This window comes from Pipistrellus kuhlii, unplaced genomic scaffold, assembly GCF_014108245.1.
Source record: "Pipistrellus kuhlii isolate mPipKuh1 unplaced genomic scaffold, mPipKuh1.p scaffold_m20_p_3, whole genome shotgun sequence".
Lineage (NCBI taxonomy): Eukaryota > Metazoa > Chordata > Mammalia > Chiroptera > Vespertilionidae > Pipistrellus > Pipistrellus kuhlii.
The window spans coordinates 106,085,794-106,107,559 of NW_023425529.1; the positions used below are offsets into that span (position 1 = coordinate 106,085,794).

The following is a 21,766-nucleotide window of genomic DNA, read 5'->3' on the forward strand; positions in this document are numbered from 1 at the left end:
GCCGGACCACGGCCACCTGCTCCCCTGCCCCCTGACTCCGCTCCCGAGGAGGCGGCGCGGGAGCCCACCCAGAGGAGTCCTGTTTGTGAGGAGAGCGCTCTTCAGAAAGGGAATGCCATGGCATTAACTGATTTGTAGGAACAATTTAAAACCCAGCACTTTTCTCTTCTCCTTATGCTGGAGAGGTGAAGTGAGCGTTGAGTTGCTGCTTAAGAGCCCTATTTACTCAAGATGATTAAGTTAATATAGTATATTAACGAAATATTGTTAACAATATATTTTTGAGAAGTTATTCAGAGTTGATCTATATCTATATCTATATCTATATCTATCTATATATCTATATCTATATCTATATCTATACCTATATATATATCTCGAGGTCCTGCAACATTTTTAAGAACTATTTTTAATTATTTTAATTACACAAGTAATGCACTAACACAGCCTCTTAAAATGGACACAGTGCAGAAATATTTAGCATGGAAAGCAGATCAATTTTCTAATTCTTTTGTATTCATGTACATATGTTTTCATTCATTCAGCAGATATTTATTGAAAACTACCAAGTTTCAAGCAGTGTTGAAGAGCTGAAAATACAGTGTTAAATACATATTAATGTATATATGTATGTCCAGAGAAATATTTAAGTTTTATATGTGCAGTTTTAAAATTTTTGTTTGTTTTACATAAATGAGATCACATAGTGTGTATTCTCCAAGCCCCCTTCCCTCCCCTGCCAATATAACAATATATTTTGGAGATTGTTTCACATTAGTACATATGTGTCTGTTGTATCCAGTTTAACCTCTACATAGTATAGATACTGTATAGTGTGTTATTATTTCCCTGTGAGTGGACTTTCTGGCTTCTTTTTTTCTTTTCCCCTCACAAGTCAGGCTGTAGTCCCTGTGCATGCTTTTTAATGCTGACACAAGTCTTTCTTTAGCATAGAAATAAGCCTGGTTTGCTGGTCTATCTTGAAATTAATTAAACGTTATTGTATGTCCTATTGTGAAATTTGTCTTGGTTTTGGTGGTGTGGATGGATTGATGGGGTGGGTAGTCTGGTCAATAGGAGATTCTTAGTATGATGACTTTGTATTAAATGGAGGTGTGAGGAGAACACATTTGGGGAGGGGTGGCTTGTACAGAGTAGGGCAGCCTTCCAACCTCCTGCATGCCCCCACTCTGTACCCATCGGAAAAATCTTTATCCTTCCAGATCAAGCTTAAGACCTGTCTCTTCCTTGAAACTTTCTTTTTTTCTTTTTTCCTTGAAACTTTCTGTAACTGCCTCTGGCTATGTTGACCTCACCCTCTTCTGGATTCTTTTGATAATAGTATTATCCAACATAACAGCTTAATGTGTGCTAGGCAATGTTAAATACTTTATTTTCCTCTGCGTACACTCTTTCTCATTTAACCTTCACAAAACCTTTTGATGTAGGTAATATTTTCATGTTGTCACCATTTATTCAACCATTTTTTTTTTTTTTTTAGTATCTACTGTGTGCCAGGAATTTTAGGCACTGGGGATCCAGCTAGGACCAAGACCCTACCCTCAGGAATTTATATCTTAGTAGGAGATACAGAAAAGAAAGAGAATAAGCAAATATGATAGTCCTACCTTATCCACAATTTTACTTGCCACAGTTTTGGTTACCTGTGGTCCAAAAACATTAAATGGAAAATTCCAAAAATAATTTATAAGTTTTAAATTGTAAGCTATTCTGAGTAGTGTATGAAATCATAAATCATCCTGATCCCTCTACTGGGATGCGAATCATCTCTTTACCCAGCCTCTCCGTGCTGTATTTGCCAGTCATTTGTCAGTTAGTAGCTGTCTTGGTTATTGGTACTTGTGTTCAAGTAAGCCTTATCCTATATAATGAAAACCTAGGTGGCTTCATGTATGATGTCATTACAAGATGGCCACCATATGATGGCTGCCCTCACGTCACAAGATGGCTGCCACAATATGGCCATCACAAGATGGCCAGTAGGGGAGGGCAGTTGTGGATGATCAGACCTACAGGGAAGGGCAGTTGTGGATGATCAGGCTGGCAGAGGAGGGCAGCTGGGGGCACCAGGCCTGCATGGGTGGGCAGCTGGGGGCAACCAAGCTTGCATGGGAGAGCAGTTGGAGGTGACTAGGCCTGCAGGGAAGGGCAGCTGGGGGCAATCAGTCCATGGGGGGGATAGAGGTGGGGAGGGGAGTGTGCAGTTGGGGGTCGATTAGGCCAGCAGGTGAGCAATTAGGTGTTAATCAGGCCAGCTGGGGAGCGATTAGGGGGCAATCAGGCTGGCAGGCAGAAATGGTTAGGGACAATCAGGAAGGCAGGCTGGTGAGTCGTGAGGAGCCAGCAGTCCCAGATTCTGAGAGGGATGTCTGACTGCTGGTGTGATTGGGCCTAAACGGGCAGTTGGACATCCCCCAAGGGGTCCTAGATTGGAGAGGGTGCAGGCTGGGCTGAGGGACACCTCTCCGCCCACCCCCCAGTGCACACATTTTGTGCACTAGGCCTCTAGTTTTACTTAATAATGAACTCAAAGCATAAAAGTAGTGATTCTGGAAATTCTGATATGCAAAAGTGGAGCTGTAAAGTGCTTCGTTTTTAAGTGAAGAGTTGAATATAGTACATTAAGGTATTTTTTATTTTTTTAAATGAATTTTTAAAATGTATTTTTATTGATTTTTAGAGAGAGAAGAAGGGAGAGGAATAGAGAGGTAAAAACATCAATGACAGAGAAACATCATCCATTGGCTGCCTTCTACTGGAGATTGAACCTGAAACCTGGGCATGTTCCCTGACCAGGAGTTTAACTGTGACCTCTTGGTTCATGGATCACTGTTCAACCACTGAGCCACACCAGCTGGGCCTATATGGTATTTTGAGAGGGAGTGAGAACATTCACATAACTTTTATTTTAACTTATACTAGAGACCCAGTGCATGAAATTTATGCACGGGTAGGGTTCCTATGCCTGGGTGGCTATCAGGGCCAATCTGTGGGGCAATCGGGGGATGGGGAAAGCCCTGCTGGCACCTGCTTTGGCTGGTCTTGGCTCTGCGGACTAGGGGTAGCTCCTGCATTGAGCGTCTGCCCCCTGGTGGTCAGTGTACATCATAGCGACCAGTCATTCAGTCAATTTGCATATTAGGGTTTTATTATATAAGACTAGAGGCCTGGTGCATGAAATTCATTACAGTTCAACTCCTGGGGTTAAAATGGTGTTCAGACATCCCTCTCACAATCCGGAACTGCTGGCTCCCAACCACTCGCTTGCCTGCCTGCCTGCCTGATTGCCCCTAACCACTTCTGACTGCCAGCCTGGTCACCCCCTAACCACTCTCCTGTCAGCCTGGTCACCCCCAACTGCCTTCCCCTGCCGGCCTGGTCACCCCCAGCTGCTCTCCCCTGCCTGACTGGTTGCCCCCAACTGCCTTCTCCTGCAGGCCTGGTCCCCCACAACTGCCTTCACTCCACTGCAGGCCTGGTTGCCCCCAACTGCCCTCCCCTGCTGTCTTAATCATCTACAACTACCCTCCCCTGCCTGCCATCTTGTGGCAGCCATCTTGTGACCACATGGGTGTGGCCATCTTGTGTGAGGGTGTGGCGGTCAACTTGCATATTACTTCTTTATTATATAGGATTGTTATAATTGTTCTACTCTATTATTAGTGTTGTTAATATCTTACTGTGCCTAATTTAAAAATTAAACTTTATCATATGTATATATGTATAGGAAAAACATAGCAGATAGGGTTCAGTACTATCCAAGGTTTCAGGCATCCACTGATGATCTTGGAATGCATCCTCTGTGGATAAGAGGAGACTGCTATATTGTTATTTCTGTACTGATAAGTACTATGCAGTAAATAAATCAGGTTAGGGGCATTAGGAATGACATGGGATGGGGCGATACTATTTTAAGTAGATGCTAAGGGAATTCTTCTCTGAGGAAGTGACATTTGAATAGAAACCTGTGTGACAGATTTGGGAGAAGTGTTCTAGGAGGCAGAGGTGTCAAGATCCTAAGTCAGGAGTGACCTAACTGATGAATAGGAAGAAATCCAGAATACGTAGCTGGAAGCAGAGGGAAGGAAGCAGGAGTGGTAGAATATGAGTTAGAATTAATCATATTTGCTGATGGGGAAGCTGAGGCCGAGAGAAAGTGAGTAACTTGCCAAGGGTCCTACAGCTGGGATTGAGGCAGATCTGGGATTGAGTCCTTGATAGGCCTGACTGACTTTCTCAAATATGTATTTTCTTCCAAACTTACTTGATACTTGATACTTTTCTGAATACATATAGCTTTTCTTTGCAACTCTGTGTTTCTTAAGAGTGGAGACCAGGTTTGCATCACTTAAGAAATAGGCTCTATAGTGTGTAATAGATGCACCATAATTGTTCTTGAATGAATTATTTATAGTATGATTCCTCTCTCACTTTTTCCTCTTTGTAGGCCTCTTTAGCAGTGATCCTTGCTCATTCAGCCTTCGTTCCACAGACATTACAGAGCACCTTCTGTTTGCCTGGTGCTGGGCCCCGCAGGGGGATGGCAAAGATGAACAGAGGTCAGCCCCATGCTGTTGGAGCTGGCAGTTACAGCTGCTAGAGAGAGGTGTGTCTACACTGTACAGTACCCACAGGCAAGAATGATTGGTTAGTGTTCTCTGGGAGGAAGGGATGCAAAAAGAGCTTCAAAAGAGGATTGTGCCTGTGTGAGGTTTTAAAGGAAGAACGGGCATTGGCTGGGCACAAGTAGAATGGAGACACAGGCAGAGATCAGCATGTGCAGAAGCTCAGAGGATGGGAATGGTAAGGTTCATGGGGCCCAGGGGAGGCGGGGGAGGGAAAGAGAGAGGGGAGATAATGAGTGGCTTGACAAGGCTGGGAAAGTGATTGTGGAAGGCCCTGTTTTTTAGGCCAGGAGTTTGGATTTTATCCCAGAGTTTGAGCATAGAAAAACAGTCTGAAGTACTCCTCCTCCAAAGAAGAGTATGGGGCTCCTTTGACAGTGACTAACCTTGTTCAGACCAAAATGGAGAGGGCCCTAAAAAAGAACTAGGGGTCGGCTCTTTTGTGCCTGGTTCCCCGTGAAGTTGTCTTCTCAATAGAGAGTTGACTTTCTAACCTCCTCAGTGTCCAGAGTGTCAGAGGCCAGTGGTATAATAGTTCTAACAGCAACTCAGCTTAGTTGGTACATGAGTAACTGGGTGATAGGCTATGGGGGTGAGAGAACTATATTTTAAATGCTTGTTTACCTGACATACATTTTCTTCTCCTTTGCAAGGATGGAGATAGCCCAGTGATATATTCCTCTTTACTGATACTATAGCATAGGTATCAAGGAGGTGTCAAATGTGGGCAATATTATTTTCATCTATAGGATTGGAATTATTGCCAAGTACAATTCTGGATTGTCTGGGGACTTACTTTTCGTCAACTAAGTTAAAGGAGAAAATATGAACAGATCAAAGGTTGATGAGATAAAACAGAGGGAGTGATGCAACTAACAGCAAATAAGACTAAAAAACAGCAGCAATTGTGAAATCTCTGCTTTTAGAATGTAGCAGTTTTTGAAGCCCCAGTCCCTCCAAAAATGAAGAATTATTCTGCATTGAGCATTAGATACATTTAAAGTTGTTTTTGTAAAAATTACTATTATAAAAGCAAATGTAACTCCATAACAGAAATTTGAAAATAAAGAACAAAGGGGGGAATTTATTGTTATTCCTACCACTTTTAGGATGAGTGTTGTTAGCATATTTGTACACTAACTTCATTGTTTGCTTTTTCTGCATCTAGTTACTAATTTTTAGAAATAAAAAAATACATTCTTGCAATTTAAAGATAACCAAAATTAACATCTTTGGTCCAGTTTCTCTTTTACCTGCTCCTGGATTCCTGTGTTTCTATCCTGCTGTGCCAGCAACAGCGCTGCAAACTGCCTTCTCTGCTCCTATATTGGAGAGACAGAATTGCTGAGGCAAATCAGGCAATCATGTGTTTGGTATTGCTAGCAATTTTTTACTTCTAGTTCTCTGCAAATGCCTTTCACTTGTTTCTTGTCAACTTCAGTGACTCTTTACAAACCAACACCACTTGCAGCCAGCTCTGTGCCCTGCCTTACTTATTATCAACAAATGACCTCAATTCTTACTGTGAGAAAATTAATACCATTGTGAATGATTTTCTTCAACTTGCTGCCCATCTCTACCTACCTTCTCCCAAAATCTTGATTTTTTTGATTTTTTTACAGAGAGGAAGGGAGAGAGATAGAGAGCTAGAAACGTCAATGAGAGAGAAACATTGATCAGCTGCCTCCTGCACACCCCCCACCGGGGATGTGCCCTCAACCAACGTACATGCCCTTGACCGGAATCGAACCGGGACCTTTCAGTCCGCAGACCGACGCTCTACCACTGAGCCAAACCGGCTTCGGCCCAAATCTTATTTAGATGTTTAAACTATTTTCACTTCCTTATCTCTAGTTTCAGGACAGGCCTACCTTCTTTTTAAACTCATCTCTTCTGCCAGTGTTCTTGACTTCTACCCCTTTTTCTCTGCCTGTTCAGGAGCCATTATTGGTTATCTCTTCTCTTCAGCTCTTGTCTTTTCCTTTCCCTTTAGCCTATAAAGCCATCTGATTTATCTTCATTCTAAAAATCTCTCCCATTAGCTTGTGTCTCCCAGTAGCTGTTATACTATTTCCATCCTTTCCTTCTTTAGTTTGCTAGAAAAAAATCATCTGCATTTTTGTGTTTCCACTCCCTCATTCATTTTAAGATTTTTCCTCAATTATTTTATCAGTTTATTGGCTATAAAAGAAATATATATAAGCATATATTATTATACAGACAATAATAAAGCATAATGAAATAGAGAATACCTGTGAACACCCCACCTGACCAAGAAAGAGAGTATTATCACTGCCATGGCATCTTTCAACTGTTCTTCCTTATCTTCTTGCCTCACCCATGGAAGACTCTCTATACACATGTGTCAAACACAAGGCCCGCGGGCCAAATCCGTCCCACCAGGCCTTGCAATGTGGCCCGCACAGCGCTGTCATCACTGCACTCCGCTGCGTTTCCATCACAATGACAGTTTATGACTGTTCAGTAAACCATTCGGCCCGCAATTTAGGCTGGATTTTAGATTTTGGCCCCTTCTCTGATTGAGTTCGACACCCCTAGAGTCTATAGAGATAACCACCATTTTTGTGTTTGTTGTAACTCAGCTTTTTTTTTTTTTTGTAAAGTCTTATTACATATATATGAATACCCAAAAAATACATTCGTTTTGCTTTTTTCTGAACTTAATTAAAATGATTTAGTGTATTTAGTCTTCTGGGACTAGCTTTTCTCACTATACATTACATTTATAAGATTCATTGCGGTACATTAGGCCATTTTGGGAATAGGGCACAATTTTATTCATTCTCTTTGAAGGATGGTGGATGGTTTGTGGGTTTTTGCTGTTCGAGCAGTTGCCTGGTTTACATTGGCAGTCTATCCACTCTCCTATGGCTTCACCATTTTCCTGAAACCTCTTGTTTAGGTTTCCATGAATGTTAAAGGCATATCTTCTCTAATTCTTATTTTAGTGGTATTAAAAAACAAACAACTGTATTGAGATACAATTCACAGACATGTGCAGTCATTACCACAATCAGTTTTAGAACATTTTTATTACCTGAAAAAGGAACCCTGTACCTTTTAGTTATCACTTTGCATCTCCCCATGTCCTCCAGGCCTACACAACCACTAATCTAACTTTCTGTTTTTACAAATTTGCTTATTGTGAACATTTCATATTAATGGAATCTTTGTCTTGATCCTGATCTTAGTAGGGGGCAAGCTTCCAGTCTTGAACCATTAAGTACAATGTTATCTGTTGAGTTTTTATAGTTGCCATTTGTCAGTTGCCCTCTAATTCCAAGCTTATTGAGTGTTTTTATCATGAAAAGATTTTATAAAATGTTTTTTCTGTGTCTAATGAGATGACATGATTTTTTGACATGTTTGGTGTATTATATTGTTTGATTTTTGGATGTGAAACCAAATTTGCATTCCTGGACAAATCCCACTTGGTTAGGGCATTAAATCATTTTATATGTTGATGAATTTGGCTTTCTACTCTTTTGTTGTGGAATTTAATGTTCATATTTATAAAAAATATTGCTCCATAGTTTTCTTGTGATGTCTTTGTTTGGTAATACTGGCCTGATAGAGTGAGAAGTGTTCCCTTCTCTTCTCTTTTTCTGAAGGCTTTATTAAAAATTGGCATTCTTAATAAGTTTTTAATAGAATTCATTGATGAAGCCATCTGAACTTGGGCTTTTCTTTTGGGACATTTTTCTCATTACTATTCAATGTCTTTACTTTGTTAAGGGTTGATTCAGATTGTCATTTTTGGTGGTGTGTGTCAGGAATTACGCACTGTCCATTTCTTCTACAATAAGTTATCTTATTTGTTGGCATACAGTTGTTCACAATATTCCTTTATAACCCTTATTTCATAAGACAAGTAATAATAATCTTGCTTTTATTTCTGATTCTAATAATTTGAATCTTCTCTATTTTTTCTTAGTCTTTCTAGCTCAAGGCTTGTCAATTTTGTTGATCTGAAAGAATCAGCTTTTGGGTTTGACTGTTTTCTCTATTTTTTTCTATTCTCTATTCCATTAATTCCCATTCTATTGAAAAATAATTGTTGTTCCCCCCTGGTACCCATCTCCCATTGCACGCAGTAATTTCCCAGTGAGTTCCCCTCTGGATTACATCTTTTCCTTCCTTCTTTCCTTCCTTCCTTCCTTCCTTCCTTCCTTCCTTCCTTCCTTCCTCCCTCCTTCCCTCCCTCCCTCCCTCCCTCCCTCCCTCCCTCCTTCCCTCCCTCCCTTTTTATTTTTTTATTTATTTCATTTTTCTTTTTTTTAAAATTTATTTATTTATTTATTTATTTATTTATTTATTTATTTATTTTTTCTTCACTTGTCCCGGGGGCGCGACCCTGCGCGCGCACGATTCGGCCTGGGCGCAAGCCACTGAACCGGCAGGGCCGGGAAGTCAGGGAAGGGGACCGCTCTCCCTCTTTCTTAATTCCCTTCTTCTTCCCCTTCCCCTTCCCCTTCCCCTCCTCCCTCCCTCTTTTCTTCTCTCCCTCCCTCATTCCTTTCTCCCTCCTTCCCTCTTTCCCTCCTTCTCTTTCCTCCTACTTTATTTTCCTTGTTCTTTTCCCCCTTCTCCCACTGCCCTCTTCCTCATTCTCTTCCTCCTCCTCCTTTTATTTTTGGTGGTCAAATAGCATGTCTCCTTTTAATTCAGTGAGAAAAGTCCAATGCTGCCATTGTCACAAAGAAGGGCTCACTCACTGCATCCTCTCTGCTCCTCAGGCCAAGTTAGGGAAGCACATTTTCTGACACAGGCTGCTCCTTGACCTTGAATGATATCAACCGGGATCCAGAAAAATGCCCAACAGGCACATCACAGAAATATGGATGGCTAAAGGGAAGGGTTAACGGTTAACTCCTCCAGTGCCCACTGTTCTTCTCATTCTTAGACCAGGTGTAGAGAGCAGAAAAACCTAGAGAAGTAAAATGCAGTGGTATGTTAGAATTGGGATTGACACCTGGCTCTGCTTCTTCAAACTTCAAAAGTCTCTGCAAGCACCTTAGATTCCTTACCTCTAGATATTAGCAAACTATCGTCGTCATGGTGTTTCATGTCATCTACCACGTGCTGGGACACCATTGTGTTCAGGCAGTGTTTGAAGTATGGGGAAATTGAAACAAAGCAACTTGCCCATGATGGAGCTGGACCGGAACCCAGTGTCTACTCCCAGTACTTGGCTTACCTGCTTCTGTTTTTTTTTTTTTAAATATATTTTATTGATTTTTTTACAGAGAGGAAGGGATATAGATAGAGAATTAGAAACACTGATCAGCTGCCTCCTGCACACCCCCTACTGGGATGTGCCTGCAACCAGTGGACATGCCCTTGACCAGAATTGGACTCGGGACTTTTCAGTCTTCAGGCTGTCACTCTATCCACTAAGCCAAACTGGTTAGGGCCGCTTCTGTTTTTAAATGGGCACAAACTACGAACAGTGTCCTCCTCTTACTTTTTTATTTTTACATTATTTTTTCTTTTTATTTTTACATTGCATTATTATTTACTTAATTTTAAAATTAAAAAATTTTAATTAATGTTTTCTCCCCTTATATTTATTTTATTTTCTTCTATTGTGGGTTGAATTTTTGTCCTCTAAAAGATATTTGAAGTTTTAACCCTGATACCTGTGAATGTGATCCTGTATGACAATAGGGCCTTTGCAGATTTAATTAGTTAAATTAGGATGAGGTCATACTGTGTTATGTGGATACTAAATCCAATCACTGATGTTCTTCTAAGAATATTAGAGGCCCAGTGCATGAATTCATGCACAGGTGGGGTCAGGTCTGTGTGGCCCCAATGGGGGCAGATTGGGGCCAGGCCTGTTGGGAGGAGATGGCGGGAGATTGGCCTGTGGCCTGTCCCAAATGGGGCCCAATCAGGGCTATGCTGGCTGTGGGGAGGGGTCAAGGGCGATTGACCAGTGGGCCCTGCCTCTGATTGGGGTAGGGTGACTGATTGGGGCAGGGCTGGCTGTGGGGAGGGGCTGTGGGAGGTTGGCCGCCAGCCCCACCTCTGATTGGTGTGTGTGTGGGCCCATTGGGGACAGAGCTGAGTGGAGGAAGGGGCCATGGGCCGATTGAGGTGGTGGAGGCCCATTAGAGGTTGGGCTGGCCTGGGGAAGGGGCCTCAAATTGTTGGCCGGCTGGCCAGCCCTGCCCCTTATGGGTTTGGGGGGCAATCAGGGGTGGGGCTGGCCAGGGAGAGGGGTTTTGGGAGGTTGGCCACTGGTACCACCCTCTGATCTGGCCATTTCTACTGGCCGCAGTGGCTGTCATAGTGACCAGTGCTGGTCATTATAGCAGTCCGGTCACTGGCTTTTTATGTGTATAGATCATGTGAAGACACAGAGAAAAGAAAGACACATGATTTCAGAAACAGAGATTGTAGTGATGCTTCTATAAACCAAGAAATGCTAAGGATTGCCAGGAAGGTAGGAGAGAGGCAAGGAACATATTCTCCTTCAGAGCCCCCAAAAGGAAATCCTTGACTTCTAGCCTAGAATACTCAATTTGTGGAATTTTGCTAAGAGTAGTCATTAGACACTGATGGACTTCTGTTTACTTTAGGTTCAGTCTTCTTTTTCTAGTGTTTTAAGGCAGAAGGCTAGGTTATTGATTTGAGATCCTTCTTTTTTAAATAGACATTTACAGCTATAAATTTCCTTCTGCACATTGCTTTTATTGCATCCCATAAGTTTTGATATATTGTATCTTCATTTTCATTCATCTCATTTTAATATCCTTTTTGATTTCTTCTTTGACCTATTGGTTATTTAGGAGTGTATTTGTTATTGGTTGGGAGCTCTCTGTGACAGCTGTATCCATCTGCGTCTAGGGTTCAAGGTCTGGAAAAGGGGCTGAGCACAAATGGATACACTAGACAAGAAATAAAAATTTAGAAGGCATGGGGGAGCCAGGTGGAGGTCCTTCTCTAGTGGAAAGGCTCCTCGAATCTCCAGACCCATAGCTTTCTATTTACTAGAATACACATTTGCCCTTTAGCAAAGCAAACAGTCATTTCAATGGTAAGGTTTGGTAAACAATAAAGAATTATCAGGTTAGGGGATTGCCTTCAGCCATTGAGCCAGGAGCAGGTAATATGCTGATTCTCGGTCCTTGCTGAATATCAAAATCCATCAGCCTTCTGATGAACTTCTCACATTTATATGTTAACTACTTGTTGGTCTTAGCCATCTTTTGGTTTTCTTAATACCGTATTTTTCAGACCATAAGACGCACCGGACCATAAGACGCACCAGTTTTTAGAGAAGGGAAATGAAGAAAAAAAGATTCTGAAACAAATAGTGTCCTAAAATATTTTATGTGCATTAAAACCCAACATCACAGTCATAAACACATGTAATCAACCCTGTAAAGTAAACAGCAGCATTTAGAACCATTTTAGAGCCGGGCAAGCACACACAGAGACCGCACAGAGCCAGGCAAGTAAAAAAACTTTTTTTTTAAAGTATATGTGTAGGCTATATTTGGACCATAAGATGCAGGGAGTTTTTCCCCCCACTTCTGGGGGGAAAAAAGTGCGTCTTATGGTCCGAAAAATACGGTAACTTTAGAAATGTGTATGCCATTTGGGTCCTTTAAGATTTTTAAATTCAATGGAAGGATTGAGTTCTTTCATATAATTAAAAAAAAATAATAAATATATATATATATACACACACACACACACACATACACACACACACACACACACACACACACACACACACCCCGTATATATTATTGATTTCAGAGAGGAAGGAAGAGGGAGAGGTAGACAGAAACATCAATAATGAGAGAGAATCATTGATCGGCTGCCTCCTGCATGCCCCCTACTGGGGATCCAGCTCGCAACCCGGCATGTGCCCTTGGCTGGAATCCAACCTGGGACCCTTCAGTCCTCTGGCTGACACTCTATCCATTGAGCTAAACCAGCTAGGGCCATGTCCTTTTAAATTGCTGTCAGGCATTTAAGGAACTAGTTTGAAATAGGCTTCTTTCTGGGCCATCAGTTCTTTGTGTCCCCTTCCCAGTCATTGTCTCCTGTGACATGACAGCAATGATATTTGAGTTCTGGATGGTGGAAAAACAGTGGGAAATGACAATGCAAGTCCAACATTCTTTGGCTTTGTCCATGGCAACCTGTACCAACACATAGCTGTTGACTGCTAGCATGGCAAGGCGTCTTTACTATCCCCCATCTCTGGACTGTTTCTCCTCTGTCTCGTCAACTAGTTTCTTGGGTCACTGCTATTTAGGGTTGGAGTAGTCTAGTCAGTTCCTCTCTTGGATCCATTGTTGAAGTTTCCACATGAGCTTGGAGGAGTTTTCTAGAAATACACTAGCATATTCTCGACCAAAAGTTAATAAAGGGACCCTTCCATAAATAGACTTGGGATTTTTCCATTTAACCAGACCATTTTCCTTTGACTTATATTTTTTAAAAATAAATCTTTATTGTTCATATTATTACAAATGTTCCTCATTTTTTTCTCCCTCTTTGTTCCCCTCCACCAGGTTCCCACCCCACCCTCTGCCCTTTCCCCACCCCCCCATTGTCCTCATCCATAGGTGCACAGTTTTTGTTCAGTCTCTTCCCACACCCCCCACTCCCCTTTTCCCTGAGAATCATCAGTTTACTCCCCTTCCATACCTCTGATTCTATTATATTCACCAGTTAATATTGTTCATCAGATTTTTTTTTAATTCCCTGGATTTTAGATTCACTTGTTGATAGTTATGTATTTGTTGTTCATAATTTTTATCTTTATTTTCTTTCTCTTCCGAAAGAACCCCCTTCAGCAATTCATATAATTCTGGTTTGGCGGTGATGAACTCCTTTAGCTTTTTATTTATTTATTAGTGAAGCTCTTTATCTAGCCTTCGATTCTCAGTGACAGCTTTGCTGGGTAGATTATTTTTGGCTGTAGGTTCTTGCTATTCATCACCTTGAATATTTCTTGCCATTCCCATCTGGCCTGCATGGTTTCTGTTGAGAAATCAGCTGACAATCGTATGGGTGTTCCTTTATAGGTAACTACCTGTTTCTCTCTTGCTGCTTTTAATATTCTCTCTTTGTCTTTTGCTCTTGAAATTTTAATTATGATGTGTCTTGGTGTGGTCCTCCTTGAATTCCTTTTGTTTGGGGTTCTGTGCGCTTCCTGGACTTGTAAGTCTAATTTTTTCACCAGGTGGGGGAAGTTTTCTGTCACTATTTCTTCCAGTATGTTTTTGGTATCTTGCTCTCTCTCTTCTTCTGGGACCCCCATAATTCTGATGTTGGTTCGCTTGAAGTTGTCCCAGAGGTTTCTTACATTATCTTCAACTTTCTGGATTCTCTTGTCTTCTTGCTTTTGCGGAGGAGTATCTTCTGGCTCTTTATGTTCCAAATCTTTGACTTGATTCTTGTGATCTCCCATTCTGTTTTTAGGACTCTGTATAATATTTATTATTTCAGACAATGTATTCTTTATTTCTTGTTGATCCCTTATTATTTCTTGTTGATCTCTTATTATTTCTAGTTGATCTCTTTTTATATCTTCGTTTATTTTATCTGCCTTTTCTAGGAAATTCTTGAAAAACCTTATAAGCGTGGTTTTGAACTCTATATCCAGTCGCTTTTTGTCCTCCATTTCTTTTGTTGTGATCTATTTCCTTGTCTCGGCATTTTCTCAGCTTCCCTGAGTTGGTAGCCTTAAAAATCTCTGTGTTCAGCTTGGATGGGGCAGAGTTTCAGGGTGGAGCCTACAGCCTTGGCTTCCGTCACCCACACCCTATGAGGCTCTTGAGTCTCAGTATTCCTCAGGGTCCTTCAGTACTCCTTGCAGGCACCTCTGAGAGTAAGGTGCCCTCAAGTTTTGTGAGCTACCAAACAGTCTAGGCTCTCCCCCAATGAGCCCGGAACTGGGTTCAGTTTAGTTGGTAGTGGGGTTGGAAGTGGGGTTCAGAGCAGTATGGAGCTTTTGTTTTCTTCCTGCTAGGGCAATCCAGCGGCACAGTCAACCGTCCGTTCTTTGCGCGCAATGTGTGCGCCTCCGGGACTTCCTTTCACCACTCCCCTTACAGCCCAGGCTCCCTCTGTATGAACCTGGGCCCCCAGGGTCTGGCCTAGAACTGGGGTTCAGTACAGTTGGAACTGGGGCTCAGCACACTCTGGAACTTTTGTCTCCTTCCCGCTAGGGCAATCTAGCAGTAGAGTCAACAGTCAGTCCTCTGCGCATAATGTGCGCGCCTCTGGGGGATCTGCCTTTCGCTGCTCCCCTGAGATTCTGCCTAACACTTTTGGCTTATTTTGATACCAGTGTAATTCCATGGCTGTTTTGTCATTAGCATTACAAGTAGAAAAATTAAAAAAAAAAAAAATATATATATATATATATATTATTGATTTTGTACAGAGAGAAGGGAGAAAGAGAGTTAGAAACATCGATGAGAGAGAGCCTCTTGCACACCCCCTACTGAGGATATGCCCACAACCAAGGTACATGCCCTTGACCAGAATTGAACCCAGGACCCCTCAGTCTCTAAGCCGATGCTCTATCCATTGAGCCAAACAGGTTTCGGCTGAAAAATTTTTTTAAAGTGAAAAGAATTTAAAGTAATTAAGGCTTGATGTAGTTTACTTACAGGATATTTCTCCACTATCCCTCCTTTTTGTTTTAACATGCAAGGGGATAATTTTTGCTTGCTTTCCAATATTTTGTCTGGATGATGTAAAAGCTGATGAGATTCTGTGGCCTTTTTTAATAAAGTCATTTTCTTTTTTTATGAACCATCAGGAAAAACAGATAATACTTCAGGAATTGGTTCCCGCCTAGTACAATTAAGTTCCCCCGAATATTCACTTACTTTAATTTGCCAATTTAATTAGTCTGAAATAAGGCTTATTTTCTAATTTTACTTTTCCTTGGATGTGGACAGTAAATGACACTAATTGAATTTCTGCTATCAGTCTTTGAGTATATTGACAACAAAAGGCTAAAGGATTTATCACCACCAAAATGCCAGAAATGCTAAATGGGCTGCTGTAATGAGGGAAAATATACATACTGAGTGTCCACATTATTATGACCACCTGACATTTGCAGGCAAATTAGCCATACACTGCATCATATGGGATATGAAAGCTGAAGGTCTGTTCAAACACCTTTACTGTCAGCAGTTACCAAGATAAAACGTCTCCCATTCCCACAGAATCACAAGGATTGGACAGTTGAGAATTGGAAAAAAGTCATGTGGTCCGATGAATCATGTTTCCGGTTGCATCATGCAGATGGCAAAGTGAGAATTTCATGGAAACAGCATGAAAGCATGAGTACAGCCCTTCAAGCTGGTGGGGGTAGTGTTATCATTTCGGGTATGTTTTTCTGATATGATTTGACTCTTTAATTCATGTGGAACAATGACTGAATAGCACAACATACCTACGTATGGTTGCTGATCAAATTCATCCTATCATGTTGATGGTGTATCCCAATGGAGATGGCTTCTTCTAACAAGACAATGTGCCATGTCATGGTGCTCATGCTCATACTGTGCAAGAGTGGTTTCAAGGACATGCGGGAGACTTTACCTTACTTAGGTGGCCCCCTCAATCACCAGACCTCAATCCAATTGAGCACTTGTGGGACGAAGTTAAAATTGCCATCAGGCAGCTGCTTCCACAACCATCACATCTCACAGAACTGGACAGTGCTATTCATCAGGCATGGTGTTAGATTCCTCACATTACCTTTCAAGATCTCATGGAGTCAATGCCAAGAAGAATCGCTGTAGTATTGAAGGCAAATGGTGGTTCAATGAAGTATTAGTGAGGTGGTCATAATAATCTGGCCACTCAGTGTGTGTGTATGTGTGTGTGTGTGTGTGTGTGTGTGTGTGTGTGTATAGAGAGGGGCATCAGGAATTAAAATGGCAATGAAATTAGTACCTATCCTATATAATAAAGAGGTAATATACAAATTGACCATCACACCCTCACTCAAGATGGCCAACCCTATGTGGTCACAAGATGGCCACCATTAGATGGCTGGCAGGAAAGGGCAGTTGTGGGTGATCAGGCCATCATGGGAGGGCAGTTAGGGGTGACCAGGCCAGCAAGGGAGGGTATTTGGGGGTGGACCAGGCTTGCAGGGGAGGGCAGTTGGGTGATGGAACCAGGCCTGTAGGGGAGGGCAGTTTGGGTGGGAACCAGGCCTGCAGGGGAGGGCAGTTAGCGGCGCCTTGGTCGGCATGGGAGGACATATGGAGGCAATTAGTCAGCAGGGGATCTGTTAGGCATTGATCATGTTGGCAGGGGAGTGGTTAGGGAGTGATCAGGCTGGCAGGCAGAAGCAGTTAGGGGCAATCAGGTAGGCAGGTAGGCAGGTAGGCAGGCATGTGATTGGGAGCCAGCAGTCTTGGATTGTGAGAGAGATCCCAGACTGGAGAGGGTTCAGGCTGGGCTGAGGGATTTCCGCCCCCCCCCCCCCCCCCCCCCCCGTGCATCAGGCCTCTAGTCAATAATCTTAAATGCTCCAAACAAAAGACATAGGGCAGCCAAATGGATCTGAAAACATGACCCAAATATATGCTATCTAAAAGAGACCCACCTCAGAACAAAGGCTCAAACAGGATGAGAATGACGGGATGGAAAATTTTTTTCCCATATAAATGGAAACAAACACAAAAGCAGGGGTAGCAATATTCATATCTGACGAAATAGACTTCAAAATGAAGGCCATCACAAGAAACAATAAAGGTCACTACATAATACTGAAGGGATCAGTCTAACAATAGGATATAATCCTGGTAAATATATATACTTTCAATCTAGGAGTATATATATATATATATGTATGTATATAACTTCTGGAAGACTTTAAGGGAGGGATCAACAGCAATACAGTCATAGTAGGGGACTTTAACACTCTGCTGACTTTTCTGGATAGATTTTCCAGACAAAATATTAACAAGGAAACAGTGACTCTAAATGACACACTGGATCAGATGGACTTAATTGACATTTACAGAACATTTCACCCCAAAGCTGTAGAATTTAAATTTTTCTCAAGTGCACATGGGTCATTCTCAAAGATAGACCATGTGGAAGGCAAAAAAATGTCTACAAGTACAAGAAGATTGAAATCATATCAAGCACCTTCTCAGATCACAGTGGAATGAAATGAAAAATTACAGTAAGAAAACTAAAAAACACTCCAATACATGGAGGCTAAATAGCAAGTTATTAAACAAGGAATGGATAACTAATAAGATCAAGAAAGAAATAAAAAAAAAACTTCCTAGAAACAAATGAAAATGCATATAAAACAATCCAAAATCTCTGGGACACAGCAAAAAACAGTCTTGAGAGGGAAGTTTATAGCAGTACAGGCCTACCTCAAAAAAATAAGAAAAACTAATAATAAATTACTTAACCCTACAACTTAAAGTATTAGAAAGAGAACAATAAGAAAAGCCCAGTGTAAGTAGAAGGAAGGAAATAATAAAAAGTAGGGCAGAAATAAAAGACATAGAGGCAACCACCCCCATCCTCCCCGCATATCTCCCCCCCTCCCACAAACAACCCCAATGAAACCAAGAGCTGGTTATTTGAAAAGATAAATAAGATTGATGAACCTTTAGCCAGACTCATTAATAAATAAAGATGACCCAAACAAATATAATTGGAAACAAAAGGAGTGAAGTAACAACTGACATAAAAAAAAAAGTACAAAGGATTATAATAGAAGATAATATGCCAACAAGCTGAACAATGTGGATAAAATGGACCAATTCCTAGAAAAATACAATCTTCCAAAATTAAATCAGGAAGAATTGGAAATCCTGAATAGACTAATAATAATTGATGAAATTGAAGCAGTAATTGAATAACTCCCAACAAACAAAAGCCCTGGTCTAGATGGCTTCACAGGGATTTTACCAAACATTCAAAGAACTAACACCTATCCTTCTCAAACTATTCCAAAAAATCCAAGACAAAGGTACACTTCCAAGCTCTTTTTGTGAGGCCAGATTTATCCTAATTCTAAAAACAGATAAAAACACTGTAATGAAAGAGAATTACAGGCCAATAACCCTGATGAACATAGATGCTAAAATCATCAACAAAATATTAGCAAATCGGATCCAGCAATATATTAAAAAGATCATACACCATGACAAAGTGGGATTTATTCCAGGGGTGCAAAGCTGGTACAATATTTGCAAATCAATAAATGTGGTTCATCACATAAACAAATTGAAAGATAAAAACCACATGACTGCCAAAACCGGTTTGGCTCAATGGATAGAGCATCGGCTTGGGGACTGAAGGGACCCGGGTTCGATTCCGGTTAAGGCCATGTACCTTGGTTGCGGGCACATCCCCAGTAGGGGGTGTGCAAGAGGCAGCTGATCGATGACTCTTTCTCGTTGATGTTTCTAACTCTATCTCTCTCCCTTCCTCTCTGAACAAAATCAATAAAATATATTTAAAAAAACAAACAAACAAAAAAACACCACATGACCATATCAATAGATGCAGAAAAAGCATTCAACAAAATCCAACACCCATTTTTGATAAAAACTCTCATCAAAGTGAAACTAGAGAGAGCATATTTCAACATGTTAAAGGCCATATATATGACAAACCTATGGAGAACATCATACTCAATGGACAAAAAGTAAAACCATTTCCTCTAAGAACAGTAACAAAATGGATGTCTGCTTTCATCACTCTTATTCAACATAGTACCGAAATTCACAGCAACCAGATAAGAAGAAGAAATAAAAGGCATCCAAATTGTAAAGAAGGCAGTAAAATTCTCATTCTTCACAGATGACGTCATATTGTATGTAGAAAACCCTAAAGACTTTACCAAAAAACTACCTGATTTAATAAATGAATTTGACAATGTAGCAGTTTACAAAATTTACAGCCAGAAACTGTTGGTATTTTTATACACCAATAATTAATTCTCAGAAAGAGAAACTAAACAAATAATCCCACTTAGCATTGCAACAACAAAAAATTAGGATAGCCTTAGCTGGTTTGGCTTAGTGGATAGAATGTCAGCCTACAGACTGAAGTGTCCTGGGTTCTGTTCTGGTCAAGGGCACATGCTTAGGTTATGGGCTTGATTACCCAGTAGGGGCATGCAGAAGGCAGTCAATCAATGATTCTCTCTCATCCTTGATGTTTCTATCTTTCCCTTTCCCTTCCTTTCTAAAATCAATAAAAATATATATTTTAAAAAAATAGAATAATTAGGAATAAACTTAACAAAGGAGGTAAAAGATTTGTTCTTAGGAAACTACAGGACATTGAAAATAGAGATGGAGGAAAATATAAGGAAAAAGAATATACCATGTTCATAGATTGGTAGAATTAACATCATAAAAATGGTCATTGTACCTAAAGCCAAATATAGATTCAGTGTAATAGCATATTTCACACATCTAGAACATATACTCAAAAAAATTTAAGGTACAAAAAAAAAGACCCTAAATAGTCACAGAAATCTTGAGAAAGAAGAATAAAGTGGGAGGGATCACAATACCAGAAATCAAGTTATACTACAAAGCCACTATAATCAAAACAGCATAGTACTGGCATAAGAATAGGCATATAGATCAATGGAACAGAACAAAGACTCAAGAAATCAACCCAAGCCATTACACACAATTAGTATTTGACAAAGGAGGCAAGAACATACAATGGAGTCAAGACAGTCTCTTCAATAAATGGTGTTGGGAAAGTAAATATAATAGATACATGCAAAACAATGAAACTAGACCACCAACTTACACCATGCACAAGAATAAACTCAAAATGGATAAAAGACTTAAATGGTAAGATGTGAAGCTATAAAAATCTTAGAAAAAGCCATAGTCAGCTAAATCTCAAACATACCTCAGAGCAATAATTTTGTGGAAACATCTCATAGAGCAAAGGAAACTAAGGAGAAAATAAACAAATGGGACTAAAAGTAAAAAGCTTATGTACAGAAAAATAAACCATCAACAAAATTTAAAGGGAGTTTACTATATGTGAGAACATACTTGGCAATGATACATCTGAAAAAGGATTAATATCCAAAATATATAAGGAACTCATATAACTTAACAAAAGGAAGACAATCCAATTAAAATTGGGCAAAAGACCTAAATGGACATTCTTCCATAATGGACATACAGATTGCTAAGAGACATAAGAAAAATGCTTAAAGTTATTGATCATCAGAGACTTTAAATTCGGTGATCATGCAAATTAAAAGAATGCCGAAACCGGTTTGGCCCAGTGGATAGAGCTTCGGCCTGTGGACCGAAGGGTCCCCGGTTCGATTCTGGTCATGGGCATGTAGTTGGGTTGTGGGCACATCCCCAGTAGGGGGTGTGCAAGAGGCAGCTGATTGATGTTTCTCTCTCATCGATGTTTCTAGCTCTCTATATCTCTCTCTTCCTCTCAGTAAAAAATCAATAAAATATTTTTTAAAAAAGAGAAAATAATATAATATAAAATGATAGGTATCATCTCACACCTGTCAAAATGGCTATCATCAACAAGTGACAAGTGCTGGTGAGTATGTGGAAAAAAGGGAACACTGTTCTTGGGAATGCAGACTGGTATAGCCACTGTGGAAAACAGTATGGACTTTCCTCAAAAAATTAAATATGGAACTGCCATTTGATGCAGGGATGCCACTTGCCTAGGAATATATCCTAAGAATCCCGAAACACCAGTCAGAAAGTGTGTATGCATCCCCATGTTCATTGCAGTACAATTTACAATAGCTAAGATCTAGAAACAGCCTAAGTGCCCAACAGTAGATGAGTAGATAAAAATAAAAGCTGTGATACATTTATACCAGGAAATACTATACAGCAGTAAAAAAGAAGGATCTTTTATCCCTTGAGACAGCATGGCACCCTCTAGAATAGGGGTGTCGAACTCAATCAGAGAGGGGCCAAAATCTAAAATCCAGCCTAAATCGCGGGCCGAATGGTTTACTGAACAGTCATAAACTGTCATTGTGATAGAAACGCAGCGGAGTGCAGTGATGACAGCGCTGTGCGGGCCACATTGCAAGGCCTGGCGGGACG

The 21,766-nt window shown here is 40.7% G+C and overlaps 1 protein-coding gene across 1 annotated transcript in view; it reads left to right on the forward strand.

The window, feature by feature from the left end:
* ATP7B (ATPase copper transporting beta) overlaps positions 1-21,766 on the forward strand; it is a 95,551-nt gene that overhangs the window by 828 nt on the left and 72,957 nt on the right. The window lies entirely within an intron of this gene.